Below are 20,356 nucleotides of genomic sequence, written 5' to 3'. Positions count from 1 at the left end.
CAATACATGTGATCACTGTGTATGAAGCAATAACATCTGGTATGGCAGGGAGTGCACAGAATTGGGCCAGACCGTCACCTGATCGGCCTCCCCCTCTAGGGCGACCCCTAGCTGACTGAGCTCCACCCCGAGCTTACTGGGCGGGCGGTGAAGTAACCGGTGCTGAAGTCTAAGGTTGACCCCTCTTCTGAGATGAACCTCCGGAAAGGCGAGAACAGTACCTCTTAATATGACCCAAATCTCCACACTCAAAGCACCCTCTCCCTGCAAATGGCAACGGGGACTAAAGGGAGCCCCGAGCACTGAGATAACCGCTAGAAGGCCCCGACATAGATGAACCCTAAGTTGATGGTGCATGAGATGAACTCTGAGCCGGAAGGGTACTGAGAGATGAGTGGCCCTGCTGAGAACTATGAGAACCATGGCCAGATGATACACCACGGTGAACTGGGTGGGCCGTCTAAGCATGCATGTAAGGACGACCTCTACCGTAGTGAAACTGGCCTCTAGAAGGAACACCACCAAAGCTACCTGATCCATGAGACCTCTTGGCCTCCCTCTCAACCCACTCCTGACTGACCGACTCTATCTCCCGAGCAATGTCAACAACCTCATCAAAGGTAGCACCAGACACCCTCTCTCTGGTCATAAGTACCCACCTGATCATCTCCCTGTCTGTGGGAACCAACCAAACATCATGACGGCTAACTCAGAAAATCCCATCTTATACTGCATCATGGTCATGTCATCCTAATACAACCTCTCGAAATGCCTGTGCAGCTCCTCTCTGTGAGACTGCGGCACGTACTTCTCCAAGAAGAGAACGGAGAAATCCTTCCACGTAAGTGGCGCTGCACCAATCGACCTACGCCTCTCATAAGCCTCCCACCAGGTAAAGGCAGCTCCATTAAACTAAAAATTAGTGAACTAGACCCCACTCGTCTCCAGAATACTTGCTGTACGGAGGATCCTCGGACATTTATCCAAGAAACCCTGCGCATCCTCTCCCTCTGCACCGAGAGTCTCCCAAACCTCTCCAATCTACGCTGCTCATCATCAGGCATGACGGGGACCACGTAATCTTGAGCAGCTGCAACCGACTGGGCTGGTGGCTCCCCCAGTGTCTGGAGTCCCTGTACCACCTGCTCTGGTATGCGAGCGGCGGGAGTCTGAGTACCTCCTCCGGCCTGGGAAGTAGCTGCTACAGTAGAAAAAGAGACCGCCTGAGCAAGACTAGTGCACACGGCCAGAATCTGAGCTAAGGCTTCTTGAAGGCCTGGGATCACGATAGCCACAACTCGTGCCTGAGCTGGCCCCGCCGGTGCATCTACATCTGGGACCTGATCCTGAACTGGGGTAACTGGTGGATCTGCAAGTGCCGCCCTAGCTGATGTGCGGGCTACACCTCTGCCCCTACACGGCCTCTACCACGGCCTCAGCCTCTCGCGACCCCGACTGATGGCACTGGTGGCTGTCCGTCCTGCCCAGTAGCACGTGTCCTCACCATCTGTGAGAGAATATAATAACAAAAGTTTAGTTACCAGTATCAACAGATTTGCAGGATAAGAATTCAAGAATTTGAAGTTTCCTAAGAGTTCTGCAGCCTCTCGAAGATAAGTACAGAAGTCTCCGTTCCGATCCGCAAGACTCTACTAAACTCGCTCATGACTCGTGAGACCTATGTAACCTAGGCTCTGATACCAACTTGTCATGACCCAAAACCAACCGTCGTGATGACGCCTATCGTTGAACTAGGCCAGCCTCCACTCAACAACCCAACACAGTAAAACAACTTTAAAAATAATGACGTGAGCAGTTAACATTAAAGAAACCCCTTTGAAAACATAATAAATCCCAAAGTGCGATACAATCCAGCCTAAAATCGGGGTGTCACTAAGTACATGAGCGTCTATTCAAAATGAAATTCCACTACAGTGTCTAGAGAAATAACTGAAAATACAACTAATAATAAAGAATGAGAGTCAAGGCATGCGAAAGCTGTGCAGCTACCTTGATAGTCTTCAAACTCTGGGGCCTCAATCAGCAACCGCCGCCACGAACAGAGTCGCCTGGATCTGCATACGAGGTGCAGGGAGTAACGTAAGTACATCTAACTCGGTAAGTAACAAGTCCAAACTTTGGACTGAAAGGTAGTGACAAACTCAACCGAAACAGATAAAATAAAATTAAATGTGCAGAAATGTAGGCATGCTTTCAAGTTAAATAGACAGCTCAAAGCAGTTAAGTAAATACATATCTGAACAATGTAAGGTATATAACTCAACTATCTCTACATGCCAATGCACATATTGTATGAAATGCACCATGTGCTCCCACTCTCAAATGCTCAACCACTCGGCACTGTATATGGCCCATCCGGCCCAAGGAAGATCCATCCCGGAACATATACATCACTGACTATAAGTCACCCAGTACCGAGGAAAAAGGGCAATCCAGCCCTGTTGAGAAGATCCATCTCCAGGTATCAAGTACTTCGGACAAGATCCATGTCCAGGGAAGATCCATCCCTCAATAATATCAACCGCGCTCACTGGGGTGTGTTACAGACTCCGGAGGGGTTCCTACAGCTCAAGCGCTATCACAAATCAATATAAGCGATGCAGCGTGCAGCTCGATCCCATAACTATCACTCATAATCAGGCTCTCGCCCTCACTCGGTCATCAATCTCTCTAGTCTCACCCACGGTCTCTCAATGTCATGAAAGCTAACCCGGAACACTGATATGATGTATCGATGAATAACAACTGAGACTGAGATATGATATAAAAATGCATGAATATGACTGAGTACAGAATATCGATGAAATCAGTGAGATGACAGTAAGAAACGACCACTAGGGTCTCAACAGTACAGGCATAGAGCCTAAACATGATATCTAGCATGATTGACAGCTCAATTACTTTATCACATGATTAAAACATGGATATCAACAGGATAAAGTCACTATACGGTGCCATGGAATCACCCAGGTCACAATTCTCATGGTGCATGCCCGCATACCCGTCACTTGGCATGTGCGTCACCTCAATACCAATCACATAACACATAATTTGGGGTTTCAAACCCTCGAAACCAAGTTTGAAAGCGTTACTTACCTCAAACCGAGCAAAATCCTACTCCGTAAAGCCTTTGCCTCTCAAATCAGTTTCCAAATGTCACGAATCTAGCCACAAGTAGTACAACACAATCAATAAAGGCTAAAGGGATCAATTCCACAAGAAAACTACTAAATTATAGCCAAAATCCAAAATCGGCTCAAACCCAGCACCCGGGCCCACGTCTCGAAATCTGACAAAAGTCACAAAACCCGAAATCCCATTCACTCACGAGTCTAACCATACTAAATTTATCAAAATCCGACATCAAATGGTCACCCAAATCACCAAAATTCATTCTTCAAATCCCTAGTCTCAAACCCCGAAATTTCACCTCAACACCACAAAATATAGGTGGGAAAATTAATGGGGAAACAAGATTTATGATAAAAAAAACGAACACAAGAAGCTTACCTCAGAATTTCCCTCGAAAATCCTCTCCAAAATCGCATAAGGCCGAGTCCAAAATGTTGAAATAAGACTAAAATCGCGAACCCTTGTTTTTAAATGTTCTGCCCAGGCTTTTCGCACCTGCAGCCCATTATCCGCATCTGCGGTCAAAACTCCGCTTTTGCGTAAAATCACTTAAGTCACTGCCTCCGCTTCTGAGATCAACACACCGCAGATGCGCACATCGCAGGTGTGGAGACCATATCGCAGTTGCGTACCACACTCGCACTTGCGCCCCAATGCCTTCTTCTGCGACCATCGTAGGTGCGGGAAATCCGTCACACCTGCGGACTCTGCCCATCTCTTCACCAGTCGCTTCTGCGATCCAAGCCACGCTTCTGCAGGCTCACACCTGCGGTGCCCACTCCGCAGGTGCGGTTACACGAGAAGCAATAGAACTTCAGCTGCATTCTTCAACTCAAACTCAAGCCATTAACCACCTAAAACCACCCCGAGGCCCTCGAGACCTCAACCAAACATACCAACAAGTCCTAAATCATCATACGAACTTAGTCGACTCCTCAAATCACCTCAAACAACATAAAAACACGAATTACACACAGATTCAAGCCTAATGAACTCCAAAACGTCCAAATTCTACAAACGACGTCAAAACCTATCAAACCACGTCCGATTGACCTCAAATTTTGCACACAAGTCATAAATGACACCACAGACCTAGTCCAACTTCTGAAAATCCAATCCCACCCGATATCAAAAAGTCCACTCCCAGTCCAACTTTCCAAAATTCCAACTTTCGACATTTCAAGCCTAGCTCCACTGCGGACCTCCAAAGCACAACACGGACGCGCTCCTAAGTCCAAAATCACCTAAAAGAGGTGACGAAACCATCGAAAATCAAATCCGAGGTCATTTACACATAAGCCAACATACGGTCAAGTTTTTCAACTTAAGCTTTCAATTAAGAGACTATGTGTCTCAATTCACTCTAAATCCACTCCAGAGCCGAACCAACTAACCAGGTAAGTCACAATACAGCTATAGAACACAAAAGAAACAGGAAGTGGGGGAACGGGGATATAACTCTCGAAATGACCGGACGGGTCGTTATAGGAAACTAATTACATTTTTAGACTCGTAGGATTATAGGTCAACATGATTTGACCTTGGCCTCGGATTTTGATAATGTGAGTTCGGGTTGACATTTTATTGACTTTTTAGATTTTATTAAAGATTGAAGTTTTATTGTTTGGAATTGATATTTTTGACTTTATTTGACCTCGTTAAGTGTTGATTTGATAGATTTGGGACGTTTGGAGGAGAATTTCAAAGGAAAAGCGGTATTTAAGAGTTGAAATGGTTCCTGAAAAAGGTATGTCTCTTGTCTAGCCTTTTTGAGAGAATTTTCTTCAATTGGACTTATGTGTTACATGATATGTGATATGAGAGTGACGTATATACGAGGTGACGAGCGTATATACATACACTAAAGCTATACCATATTTGGGATAGTTTTAGGCTTTTTTATGCCTTGTTTGCTTATATATTATTCTTGACTTATGCTTTATTTAATTGTATGACTACGTGAGCACAATTATCATGCTAGAGATCATGTTTTAGTTTATGAAATCTTACTTGGGCATGATGGGCTATTCTTGAGATTATTGATATACTTGATTTAGCCTAGTCACACTTTATATCATGAGCACACATACCCATGTTTATTTATTATGTCCTTGTACATCTTAATGATTATTTTTTGAATATTTGGAGATGGAGATCTTAATAAAGATTGATATGATTATATCACATTGGGACAATATGAGCGGATTGATATTGTTATGGCACGTGGTTTATGCCGTGTGATTATTATATATTGGTATATTATGGCAAGATGGATTCCTGTGCGGTGCTTGGAAACAGATCCATCCCTTCGGTGTCAGGTGATTACCTCATGTTACATTGGGCTTTGTGAGCGCAGGTGATACGCATATCGTGTTAGAGCACATGGGATATGCTGGATCATGTTGGAGCACATGAGATGTGCTGGTTATTGGTTATGATTGAGTCTTGAGCATGCATAATCATCCTAAACTCTTGTAGAAGCATTCATATTGGTGCTACTTGGTGGATATCATTTCTATATACGAACATAAAAACTGAAGTATGTTTTGGTTATCTTGTTGTCACGACCAAAAACCCATCAAAATCGTGATGACGCCTAATTCGCTTCCTAGGCAACCCAACACTCGATAACAATTACAAAATAGATTATTAAGTCTTTAATAGAGTTATAATATAAATAATAAAGCGAAATAAGTCTCAAATCAACATAAAAATACATAAGTTTGTAACAGGATCTAAGCACGACTACAACTGTCTCACAATCTCCAAAACGTAGTGTCAAGTCATCACGAGCATCTAACAAGAATAAACTATCTCAACTAAACAAAAACATCTATCTAAAAGGAAATAAATAGACAGGGTAGATAAGTAAGGAAGGGGGGACTCCATGTACTGCAGGTCGAATCAATGAAGGCAACTAACCACGAAGTCTCCAAGTAAGCTCCTACATAGCTGGAAGGGTACCACTAGTATCTGCCTCAAAATTTGCACAAAATATACAAAAGTGTTGTATAAGTACAAAACCACAGTACTTAGCAAGTATAAGTCTAGTCTCGAATAAATAGTGGTGAGAGATCGACACTGAAACTTGCTTACAGTCCATTAAATAAGTGAAAGCACAAATAGAATATGAAATAAGACATGATATCTCCAAATAAGTACAAAAGATAAAGATACAGTAAATATGGAATTTAAGCATGTTTTTCAGATAAAAAATGAAGCAAAATACTTTAATTCTTGCATATAACATGACATGTATTATTCAAAAATCATATAAAAGATACTACATGAGTTTACGGTGTATATGCATGCTTAGATCCCACTCTCAATACCTCATAGTACAAATTTATGTGCCTGACACAATCCTCGTGACAAAACCAAGCACCAATCTGAGTCGCCCACTAGGCCCAAAGTAACATGCGTAATCACCTGACTGTGGAAGGACGGATCCATATCCAAGAGTCAATCGCATCACAGTCAATAATTAATAATCAATATCCGCTCACAGTGTCCTTAGTACTAAAATCCTAAACTTTTCTCAATATTCAATTCTCCAAACTCATGTATATGTGTGTGAAATAATATAATTAAGATGCACCAAGACATACAATAAAATGCGAATGACTGTGCTCATGGATAGGAGATGGCTACAACTAATCATATATTTCAAATTTTCATAACAGATCAATATGCTTATTCAATATTCATAAGTCTATTTATGATATCTAACGTGAGTAAAGTAAGACAAATAGCCAATGAATCATAAATCAAATAAAGTATACAGCTAATTAGAAAGCTCAACATGGTGAAAAACCCCATTCATGCCCACATCAAAAAACCATAACCCTAATAATTATTTTTAATCATAGTTAAGGTCCACCACGTGGTCATAAAATCATGGAAGCATGGATAATCAATTCACACAATTCAATTAAGGCATACTACTAGCCTAATTCTATCTTGACAAGGTCATAACCTAGTTAATGCATATACGCTAATCACCTCGCATATACGTAGCTCCTAAATCAAACAGCAAGTAGCAGATAAATCACTTATGGGGAGAATTCCTTCTTAAGAGGATAGACAAAAGACTTACATTCACCAAGGAACACCTTCAACCTTTCAAAATCATTTTTTCTTTCAAATCCACCACCAAACGTCTCAAATCTAGCCAAATATTACTTAAATAAGTTAATACAAGCTTTAGGAATTGATTTCATATAAAAAAGGTTTAATCTTTAACCCAAATCAAAAAGTCAACCTCTGGACTTGGGCTCAGAATCCAAAATTGATCGTAGATATAGATTACCCATAACACCAAGAGTCCAAATATAATTAGATTCAAAATCGGGTTCCAACTTCATGTTCAAAACCCTCAAATTCACTATCTTAAGTTCATACAAAAAATTTTCTTTTTTACACTTTAAATTCTTGATTTTTGGGTTAAAAATACATGTCGATTCTTGAAATATAATCACAAAGCGTAGAAATTACTTACCCTCTTTCCTTGTGTAAAAATCTCCTTGCAAAATTTCCCCTCTCGAAGTCTAGGATTCAAAATAAGAGAGAATGGGTAAAACCCCCAAAATTTCACACTTAAAATACTGCCCAGGGATCCTTCATCGTGATCGCGATCGAGCCCTCACGATCGCATAGCATAACTGATCAGTGCCTCTACGCAGTCGCAGCTTGCCTTCTACGATCACAAAAGCCTACTGTATGACCCCCTGCCAACAATTTGCAAATGAAACCCCCTGTCCGCGAATACAATGACCAGTGCACACCCAACATCCGCGATTGCGATTCCACATCAGCTAACTCGATGCACAACCAACCCTGCCAGGAAATCCTTCTATGCGATCGGAGCCTTTGCTCCGCAATCGCGAAGCATTGCTACTCATCAGCTCCTGCAAAATCAAAAGAAATGGTCCTAAAGCATCCCGAACCCTCTAGGACCCTATCCAGCAATTCCAAAAAGTTCATATACTTCATACAAACTTGTTCCAACGCTTGAAACATAAAAAAACGGCAACAAAATCAAGAATCAAAGATCAAATCCATTCCTTAACTTTAAAATTTTCCAACTTCGTTGTGCGCGTCCGAATCATACTTAGACATTTTGGATCACAACCAAACTTTGCGCACAAGTTCATCTAACCATTAGGACCTATTCAAGGTTTCAAAACCTCAATCAAAGCTCATTGGCCCAAAAGTCAACTATCGGTCAAACTTATGAACTCACCAATTCTTCAAATTGCTAGGAACATCCACAATCATATCTGAAAATACACCCAAGTCCAAAATTACCATACAAACCTAAAGGAACACTCAAATTTCGATTCCAAGGTTGTTTACTCAAAAGTCAGCCCTTGGTCAACTCTTTCAACTTAAGGCTTCCAAAATGGAACTAAGTGTTCCAATTTAGTCCCAAACCATCCTGGAAGCAAACCAATCACCCTCGCAGGTCACAAAATAACAATGAATCTACCGAAAATATCAAATCGAATAAAGGATTCTAATACTCAAAATGATCGGCTAGGTCATTACATTCTTCCGCTTTTAAACAAACGTTCATCCTCGAACGTGTTTAGAATCATACATGAAATGCCAAAAAGATGAGGATATATGTTTCGCATGTCATGTTCGGTCTCCTAAGTCGCTTCCTCGGCCGGTTGGCCTCTCCACAGGACCTTCACCAATGCAATCTCCTTCGATCTCAACTTCTGAACCTATCTATCTAGAATGTCCACTAACTCCTCCTTATTAGCCAGATTCTCAACCAACTGCACTGAACTGAAATCCAACTTATGTCACTTGTCTTCTTGATACTTCCGGAGTACCTAAACATAGAATATCGGATGAATTTTTGACAAGCTGGGTGGCAAATCAAACCTGTAAGCCACCTCACCAACTCTATCTAATACCTCAAATGGGCCAATACTATGGCTCAACTTGCCCTTCTTCCCAAACCTCATCACGCCCTACATAGGCAAAAAACTCTAAGAAGAACCTTCTTACCCTCCATGAAAGCCACATCACAAACCTTCCTATTAGCTTAACTCTTATGCCTGGACTGAAATGTGCGAAGCTAATGCTGAATCAACTTCACCTTATCCAAAGCATCACAAAAAAAGAAAATCAGTAACCAACAACCTAGCCTCACTAGGCTCAAACCAACGAATAGGAGAACAACATTATCTACTATATAAAGCCTCATATGGACCCATCTAAATACTGGACTAGTATCTGTTGTATGAAAGCTCGACCAATGGTAGGAACTAATCCCAATAGCCTCCAAAATCAATAACACGGGCTCTTAACATATTCTCCAAAATTTGAATAGTCCGCTCGAACTGACCATCCGTCTGTGGGTGAAATGTCGTGCTAAGATCCATATGCATACCTAACTCTCGTTGAACAGCCCTCCAAAAGTGCGATATGAACTGAGTACCATGGTCTGAAATGATAGAAAAAGGCACACCATGCAAATGAACGATCTCCTAGATATAGATTTAAGCCAACTTCTTTGAAGTGTAAGAAGTCATCACCGGAATAAAATGCATAAACTTGGTCAGTCTATACACAATGAACCACATAGCATCAAACTTCCTCTATGCACGTGGTAATCCTACCAGAAAGTCCATAGTGATGCGCTCCCACTTCCGCTCTAGTATATCTATCTTCTGAAGCAAATAACGCAGTTTCTGATGCTCATACATGACCTGCTAACAATTTAAACACCGCGAGACATGTCCAACAATGTCATTTTTCATCCTCTGCCATTAAATGTTGCTTCGAATCACAACACATCTTTGTCGCACCTAGATGAATAGAATACTGCAAACTATGAGCCTCCTAAAGAATCAACTCCCTCAATCCATCGACATTAGGAACACAAATGCAATCCTAAAATTGCAATACACCGTCATCTCCAATGACGACCTCCTTAGCCCCATCTCACAACATCGTGTCCTTAAGGATAAGAAAATGAGGATCATCACACAGACGAGCCTTAATGCGCTCAGACGAGGAAGACTGCGCAACAACACAAGCAAGAACTCTGCTAGGCTTGGAAATATCCAATCACAAAAATCTATTAGCCAAGGCCTGAACATCTATAGCTCAAGGTCTCTCCTCATCTAGAATGAATTCCAAACTAACTATACTTTCTGCCTTTCTACTCAAGGCATCTGCTACCACATTTACCTAAACATGGATGATAGAAGATAGTGATATCATAATCTTTAACCAACTCAAGCCACCTTCGCTGCCTCAAATTCAAATCCTTCTGCTTGAACAGGTGCTGATGACTTTGATGATCAGTATAAACCTCGCACGACACACTATACAAGTAATTCCTCCAAATCTTAAGTACATGCACAATAGCCATATAATTCTTCTCATGGGGCTTCAACTGATGTGACGCATAAGCAATCACCCTACCTTCCCACATCAAGAAACACGCACAAGGCCAACACGCTAAACATCATAATAAATAATATGCATCCCCGATCCTAAGGGCAATACCAAAACTGTAGTTATATCCAAAGCAGTCTTGAGCTTCTGAAAGCTCTCCTCACACTCGTTAGACCATCTGAACGGAGCACCTTTCTAAATTTACTTGGTCAGTAGAGCTGCAAAACACCTCCAAAAGCGACGATAGTAGCCAACCAAACCCAAGAAGCTCATGATCTCTGTAGCAGTAGAAGGTTAGCCAACTTTGAACTGCCTCAATCTTCTTTGGATCCACCTTGATTCCATCACTAGACACCACATGGCCCAATAATGCCACGGACTCCAACCAAAACTCACACTTGGAGAACTTAGCATACAACTTCATCTCCCTTAGAATCTATAGCACAATCCTTAAATGTTGCTCGTGCTCCTCAGCACAACGGGAATATACCAAGATATCATCAATGAATACAAAGACAAAAGAATCCAAATAAGACTGGAACACATTGTTCATCAAATGCATGAAAGCTGCTGTGACATTAGTCAAACCAAATGACATCACCAAATATTCATCATGCCCATAACGAGTCTTGAAACCTATCTTAGATATTTGAAGCCCTAATATTCAACTGGTGATAGCCCGATCTCAAATAAGTCTTCGAGAACACAGTGACATTCTGAAGCTGATCAAATAAATCATCAATGCAAGGCAATAGATACTTGTTCTTGATAGTGACCTTGTTCAACTGCCTGTAATCAATGCACATCCTCATAGAACCATCTTTCTTCTTTACAAACAACACGAGCGCACCCCATGGAGAAACACTCAACCTAATGAATCCCTTATCCAATAACTCCTACAAATGCTCTTTCAACTCAGCTGGAGCTATGCGATACGGTGGAATAGATATGGGCTGAGTACCCAATACCAAATTAATACCAAAATCAGTATCCTTATCGGGTGGCATGCCCGGTAGGTCTGCAGGTAATACATGTAGGAACCCCCTAATTATTGGGACTGAATCAATAGTAGGAGTAGCAACACTAACATCTCTAACAAAGGCCAGATACGCCAAACAGCTCTTCTCAACAATCTGTTGAACCTTCAGAAATGAAATCACTCCACTAGGAGTGTGACCAAGAGAATCCCTCTATTCTAACCTTGGTAACCTCGGCATAGCCAATGTCACAGCCTTGTCATGATAATCACGAATAACATGATACAAACATTATCACACCACGGCCTTGGGGAGCACGACCAAAGCTCAACCGAGATATCCCGGCCAAGCAAGCCTACTTGATGCCTTCTACCCAATCTTACGCAAGAATCATTTGAGAATCAATAACAAGAGTTAGACATGAGAGGAAAAAGTGTACAACATCATCTTTCATTACTTAAAGGGGGCTTCATTGACAACTTCCAAAAGATTACATGTTCATATTAAAAAGTGGAACATCTGATAACTGAAACATTTCTAGTTTCGTTTGACCAAGTCAAAATACAACCCACGGCATGTCTACGGATCCTCTAAATAGAACAGAAGAGTAGTATGAAAATGTCGGTGACAAGGCCCCTGCTATACCTCAAAATACAATGTACAAGGATCAAAAGACACAAGGCCCCGATAGGAAGTGGGGCTCACCAAGTCAGCTGAGAAAAGGGTGTACTGCTAGCAAGATCAATGACGCCTGTTATAGAACCACCTGCATCTATTAAAGATGCAGCGCCCCCGGCAAAAGGAACATTAGTACATATGGAATAGTACTAGTATGTAAAACTAAATAGCCTCTCATGGAGTAGCATGCCAACATAGGGAGAGAAACATGGAAACAATGAGTACAACAATCATATTTAAGTACCAAGTTAATACAAAGTAAAACCTCGAGTAAATATTTTCATTTTTGGTTGAGAGAACCTTAGTACTGACACACCACCATGCCCATGACATGGAGTCTGATCACTTCCCAACCGGCAAGCCATCTCACCCCAAAGTATGAGGATTGACATAGAAACATAATACCACCATGTGCGCGGCATGGCATCAATCTCTAACCGATCGGCTAAGCCGTCTCACCATAATTCCGCGTGGGTCGACATGGTCCTTTCTAGCTATCAAATCATCCAAATCAAGGGGAATAATCTCAATATAATATAACAGGAACTTGTCCCTCAAACAATCCCTACACTGGCATGTTTAGTTTCAGGCTTGGGCATTTATAACCCAGCCTTCCTCGGTGACCTAACGATACTCCTAAAAACATTTATCATATAAAATTATTACATTCGTTTCATAACCTTTCATACATTCTTTCATTCCATTGGCACTCTTGGCCACACATGTAAATTATCTTTCTTGGAACGATGGCCGCATTTCATACTTCATGCTTTTCATTCTTTCATTTGACATGGACTATAAAACATTTAAAGGCACTTAATAAACATCCGAGAAATCATAGCTTCAGCTCATGAATACATATGGGCTTGGAACACATTGGAAAAATTTACAATAAGAGCATAGTAATTTGCAATTGGAACATGAATCAAATCATAAGTCCTTGGATAAGCTAACCATAGAAGCAGACTATAATGATAGATATAGCAACTTGATAAAACCATACTCAAAGTTTACAAGAATTTCAAGGAATCTGATTCTACGGAAAGGGTTTAGCCAACTTACCTTGTTTGAGCTTTCCTTAAGATTACTATAATGTTTCAAGACTCCTAGCAATTTCAATCAATAGGAATATGGTAAACTTGAATCATAATTAGAAGGATTCTCATGATATAAGTCTCTTGGGAATTTCGTCAAATACCTACTATGCAAAATCGATTACAAGGCTCTACAATTGTAATCTCTTCTTCCCTCAGCCAATCTCAACAAGAGTCTACCCGTAATAGTTCAAAACCCCTACATACCACCTCCCATTAGCACATGCATGGTCTAACTCCTACTCCACAGCTTACTTAGACCCATAACAACTTCCACGAAAGCTTAGGACAACGACTTATCCAGATAGTTGATGGCCTAGTGAGTGGCTTCCATGATTCTTCAAGATTGAGCAAGAATGGATGAGTAGGATGGTTGGAGATTCTTCTTATCTCTCTAAAATACTCCCCTATCTCTAAACAACTGATTTTTGCCTTCAAAAACGACCCCAATGGCTTTTAATCAAAATAGGATCGGCTCTAACATACACAAAATGGACCCTCCAAACCCAATCTGCGATGGTAGAATGCACCGCAGAATAGGTCTGCGGTCCGCGTAAGGGACTGCGAAATCACCCTCCAAAACTGGGTTGGCCTGGCCTAGTGAACGACAAATCTGTGGTTCGCAAATCAATTATGCAGCTGCATAATCCACTGCGAAATCTTCCTTCGAAAATTCTCATGTTGATTCTGCGACGAATGTACGGCCCGTGAAATGGTTATGTAGTCGCATATTGGACCGTGGAATGACCTTCAAAATTAAGTTTCACCTGGTTCACTCTGCGGCGGATCTACGGCCAACGGAACAGTTCTGCGGTCGCATAATAGACCGCAGAAATGCCATGTTCAAAACCTTAAATTTCTTGGCAAAATTTTACGGGGCCTTACATTCTCCCCCGCTTAATATCATTCGTCCTCGAAAGAGGGTCTTAGTTCGCCATGGACATCTAATGTGACTAAACTCTTCATTCATATACCAGAAGTTCCACATTTGACTAACTTCCAAAATTTCCAAAAATTTCGGCAAAGTCTCCCTTGTATTTTGGCCTATTCACCTGTCAGAGAGCCCTAGAAACAAATCCTAACAACATATTCATAATCCAATGACGTAACATAGCAGGATAACAACACCAACCATAACCTTGTAAGCATTATATTACCAAAAAGAGCATCTTAACATAAACTGTACAAGTTGAACATAATTCACAGAAAGTAAACTCCTAGCATTCTTTTAGAACACAACTACTTAGTTATACAACAAATGAGGGTATTTCCTCTTCATCTCTTTCTCGGCCTCCAAGGTGGCCTCTTCAACTTGTTGGTTTTGCTACAGCACTTTTACGGAGGCAGTCTCTTTATTCCTCAACTTTCAGACTTGTCTATAAAGAATGGCAACCAGAATCTTCTCATAAGTCAATTCTTCGTTAACTTCAATAGTCTCTATCGAAACAACGAGCGATGGGTATCCAACTACCTTCCTCAACATGGACACTTGAAACACCGGTGCACTAAGGACATCTCTTGAGGTAACTCGAGCTTATAGGCCACTTGACCAATTCTCTGCAAGATTCTGTATGGTCCGATATACCTTGGACTCAATTTCCCTTTCTTCCCAAATCACATTATTCCCTTCATGGGAGAAACTTTGAAGAACACCCAATCATCCTCTCTGAACTCTAAATCCCTGCAACACATATCAGAATAGGGCTTCTAAAGACTCTGAGTAGTCTTCAACCATTCCTTAATGATCTTCACCTTCTCCATAGCCTGATGCACAAGGTCTGGCCCTATCAATTTTGCTTCCCCATATTCAAACAAACCAATGGTAGATCTACATCTCCTACTATATAAAGATTCGAAAGATGCCATTTGGATGTTCGCGTGGTAGCTATTGTTATAAGAAAATTCTATCGATGGCAAATGATCATCCCAGCTACCCTTGAAGTCAAGAAAACAAGAGTGCAACATATGCTCAAGCGTCTGAATAGTTCGCTCTTCCTGCCCGTGGATCTGTAGATGAAAAGTTGTACTAAGATTACCTAAGTACCCAAACCTTGCTAAAATTTTTGCCAAAAGTTAGCGGTGAACTGTTCCCCTCTATCTGATATGATAGAAACAGGAGTGCCCAATGATCTCCTTGATGTACAACTGAGCATAGTGTTCTATTGTGTCGGTAGTTTTACAAGTAAGAAGTGTGTTGATTTTGTGAGTCAATCCACAATCACCCAAATCCAGCCAAGCATTATGAGACGTGCAAAGTAGACCTACCACAAAGTCCATATTGATCATCTCCCACTTCCACATTGGAATTTCTTATTCTGCACCAACCCGCTGGGCCTTTGGTGCTCGGCTTTCACTTGCTGACAATTTGGACATCTTGCCACAAAGTCCGCTACATCCCTCTTCATGTCATTCCGCCAATAGACCTCCTTGAGGTCATGGTACATCTTTGTAGAGCCTGGGTGTACAGAATACCTGGAACTATGAGCTTTGGTCATAATTCTCTCTCGGAGACCGTCAACGTTTGGAACACACAACCGCCCTTGGTACCTTAGCGTGCCATAATTCGTGCCAAGAGAAAAAGCCATGGTTTTATGCTTACGAATTCCCTCCTTTAACTGCACCAATAATGGATCCTCATGTTGTTTCTCCTTGACTTCCACTAAGAGTGTTCAGCCCTATTTTTCACAATCACCCTACCTTCGCTATAGTCCGTAAGCCAAAATCCCAAACTAGCCAATCGGCACTTCCTTGACCAACGACCTTTGATAGGCCCTCAAATGAGCCAAACTACCCACGGATTTCTGGCTATGAGCATCCGCCACAACATTAGTCTTCCCCGAATGATATAGAATATCGATGTCGTGGTCCTTCAGTAACTCAAGCCATCTCATCTGCCTTAGATTCAACTCCTTATGCTTGAAGATATATTGAAGACTCTTATGGTCCGTGAATATGTTCACATGGACCCCATACAAATAATGACGCCAAATTTTTAACGCAAACACCACTGCCGCAAGCTCTAAGTCATGTGTCGGATGATTCTTCTCATGGTTCTTGAGTTGCCTGGAAGAAATGCGATCACCTTGCCACGTTGCATTAATACACACCCAAGTCCAAGCCTTGAAGCATCGCAATACACAATGAACCCATTAGTGCCCTCTGGTAGAGTCAACACCGGTGCCGTAGTCAACCTTGACTTCAACTCTTGAAAACTCTTTTCACAAGCGTCAGACCATTGGAATTTAGATGCCTTCTGCGTCAATTTAGTCAATGGAGAGGCAAGGGAAGAAAATCCCTCCGCGAACCTTCTGTAATACCTAACTAAGCCCAAGAAACTGCAAACCTCTGTCGGAGGTGTAGGTCTAGGCCAATTCTTCACAGTTGCAATCTTTTGAGGATCGACCTTGATTTCCTCGCTAGAAACAACATGCCCCTAGAAAGCGACAGACTCGAACCAAAACTCACATTTCAAAAACTTTGCATACAACTTGTGCTGATATAAGGCCAACAAAACCGCCCTGAGATGATTGACATGGTCCTCTCGACTTTGTGAATACCAAGGATATCGTCAATGAACATTATCACAAAAGAGTCAATAAAGGCTTGACGACTCGATTCATAACATCCATGAAAGCTGCTGGGGCATTTGTTAGCCCGAAAGACATCACCAAAAATTCGAAGTGTCCATAACGGGTCCTGAAAGCTATTTTCAGAATATCCTGTCCCTGATCTTCAATTGGTGATACCCCGATCTTAAGTCAATCTTGGAGAAGTACTTAGCACCTTGCAACTGATCAAATAAGTCATCTATCATTGGCAATAGGCACTTATTCTTGATTGTGACCTTGTTTAGATGCCAATAGCCAATACACATCTTCAATGACCCATATTTCTTCCTTACAAAGAGAACGGTACACCCCAAGGCGACACACGGTCGGGTGAAAGCCTTTTCTAACAAATCTTTCAACAACTCCTTTAGTTTCTTCTAATTTTGTCGGAGGCATTCTATACGGTGGAATTGATATAGGTTGCGTGCCTTGCAACACATCGATCCCAAAATGAATCTCCTTGTCTGGTGGGATCCCATGAAACTTATCAGGAAAGACCTCTGGAAATTCATTCACAACTAGTACGGACTCGAGTGTCGGTGCCTCAGTCTCAGTGTCCTTGACTCAGACCATGTGGTAGATACACCCCTTGTTGATCATCTTTACGGCCTTTAATTTCTATAAATTGTGCTCTTCACTTCACTTTTGCCTCAAACTTCATGGACTTTGTTCCTTTCTGTACTTTTTAAATCAATAGATTATTATCAATTCCCTTGCTTGCATATTGAGATGGAATTGTTTTATATTTCTCTCCCTAATTTCTTGTTGAAATCGTTTTATTTTTCTCTCCCTAATTGCTTGCTCCCAGCAACAAAATCAGTTGTTTCCTTATAATTCGACCTAATGTTCATAATATTTTTTCTCAATGGAATGAAAAAGTACTTCGATATCTAAGAGACTGATTATAATATACATGAAGAAATAATTTTTTTAACTTAATGCCACCATTATGGTGGGAGTTTAGGCATGACCTCAAACCTGTATAATAATAGCCAAAAAGTACATGGGAGAATTATAAGTCCCTGGGAAAGTGGTCAGGGGAATCCTACAGAAGAGAACAAAGTTTGTGCCCTGTGATACAAGTTTGAGGATAAACTCCATCCTATAAAGTTTGTATCCAGAAACCAAAAAGAAAAAAGCAAAAAATAATAAAAACTACACATTGATAATGTTCTTTTTTGTCCTAATACTGAAATTGATTAGATGATCTCATTCAATATTCAAAGTATCTCTCATTTTCCTTGGCAAAGAATTAGCTTCCCTGAAGAAGGTAGACGATTTCATGTGAAGGCTCAAGTTAGCCAAGAGGTCAGCTGTGTAGTTGGCTTCTCTATAACAATGTGAGAAAGCATAGTTGCCTCTTTATTTTAGATTTGTGATCTTCTCCAGTATGTCAATAAGTTGCCATGGTCCAAATCATAACAGTAGTGAAATTGTACCATGGAAATTTCTTAATTAGGTTTTGCAGGCTTTTGGTTGGTTATCTAATTGATGGATTCATAAACAGGAGCTAGTGATATTTACTAAAAAATGCAGAAAAAAATAAAAGATAAATCAGATTTTTTTTTCAACTTGAAGATAAATAAGATCAATTCTTTCATAAATGAAAAAAAGGGAAAACAAAAGAAGCAGATCTTCAAAAGTATATACGAAGCTAGAAACTCAATCAAAATATTTGACCTCTCATACAAAAAAAATCTTAGAAATAAAGATAAGGGGATTTATGTAACAAAATACGTTATACTAAAGGATAGTACTTGACCTAAATTTAGAACAATATGATCTTGCATACATTGAGGTAAGAGAAAGTAGTAGTAATTCTTATTGTGAAGTTAATGAAGTAAAAACAAATGAAGATATTAAAGACCATAAATTTGCAACTCCAAAATACAGACACCTCTATCTTCGTCCTCATTCGTAATCATCTAAGAATAACAAGTTAATCTTCATCTCTATCTTCATAGTAATCATCTAAGTCTTCATCATCGCCTGTTTCACTTTCATCTTGTAATTCTTCTTCATCACTTGTTTCATGTTCTACACCTCTATCTTCGTCCTCATTTGTAGCAAGGACAGAAGGATCAAATTCTTCATATATCCCTTCATTATGCTGCAATTCATCTGCTAATTCATCATCCACTATTAATTCAACATTTGAAATGTCATTCTGGTACGCCACATCTAATGCATCTTCGACTACCACTCTACCCACGGGCTTTATTTTCAAAACTACTCGCCATGCAGACTTATTCTTGCTCAAAGGATAAGGAGCATAATACACTTGTTTCACCTTTTGTGCAATGATAAAGGGATCATAAAGTCTATATTGCCCCGTGTGTTTAATTTCAACTATGTTGTATTGAGCGTGCACCTTTGTACCTCTATTCGGTGTTGGATCATACCATTTACATCGAAAGAGTACCAACTTTTTCTTCGGCCAACCTACAACATACTCCAATTCCAAAATCTCTTGAAGGACACCATAGTAATCAACATCTCCCTCACCTTTCACCCACACCCCACTATTGTTGGTTTTCTTTCCATTAGACCATTCTTCTGTATGAAACTTGTACCCATTGACCACGTATTTAGACATCATTCTTACTCTAGGGTCAGGTCCCCAAGCTATATCACGTAAAAATGGGTCTTTAATGCCATTAGCTGGATCATGAACCTATATATATATAATTGAATATAATTTAGAATTTTAAAATTATATATAATTAATTACATATAATAAAAATTATGTTAAATAATAAGTAATACTTACAAATTCTTTAAACCACTCTGAAAACTTCCTTTGACAGGCATAGAGCTACTAGTTTCAAATATTCATCGACTTTCTAGATGATTTTTAAGCAAAAATTATTTTGAATGGAAGTCCTAAATTGTTAGGTTGTAAAATAAGATTATTCTTATTTTGTAATGCATATTGTACCTGATTGACTTGTTGGCTGTGAATATACACTCTATTTCACCATTGATTTACTTGAAGATAGAGGTGATAAAATCAACCTACTTTAGTAACCAGCCAAATTGATCTATGTTTAAAGAACTTAAGTTAATAATCAAAGAAAAATAATTAACTTTCACCTTATTCTTCTAAAAGTAAAATAAAAAGAAGTGGATGTTGGGTCATATTAAATCAAACTTGACCCTACCCATCTCTGTCCCCCAAATTTTTCGTGATGATCAATGTTTGAGCTCAGTAGTCAGTCTTTAAATCAAACTTGACCCTACAAAGATCACTTCTTTCTTATTTTTATTTTACTTCTAAGCCAAAACTTTAACATTTCAAAAGCAAAAGAAAAGGTAGCTAAAAATAAAAATACACTTTCTTCCTTACTGGTGGGATTATATCAGAATTTGGATCATGAACTATGAAATATAGCTACTTTTACTATCTTCTTTATTGTGTTATTTCTTTGGA

Source organism: Nicotiana attenuata, chromosome 7 (assembly GCF_001879085.1).
Source record: "Nicotiana attenuata strain UT chromosome 7, NIATTr2, whole genome shotgun sequence".
NCBI classification, from domain to species: domain Eukaryota; kingdom Viridiplantae; phylum Streptophyta; class Magnoliopsida; order Solanales; family Solanaceae; genus Nicotiana; species Nicotiana attenuata.
The sequence above is the reverse complement of the archived record's forward strand: the minus strand, read 5'-3'. Positions refer to the sequence as shown.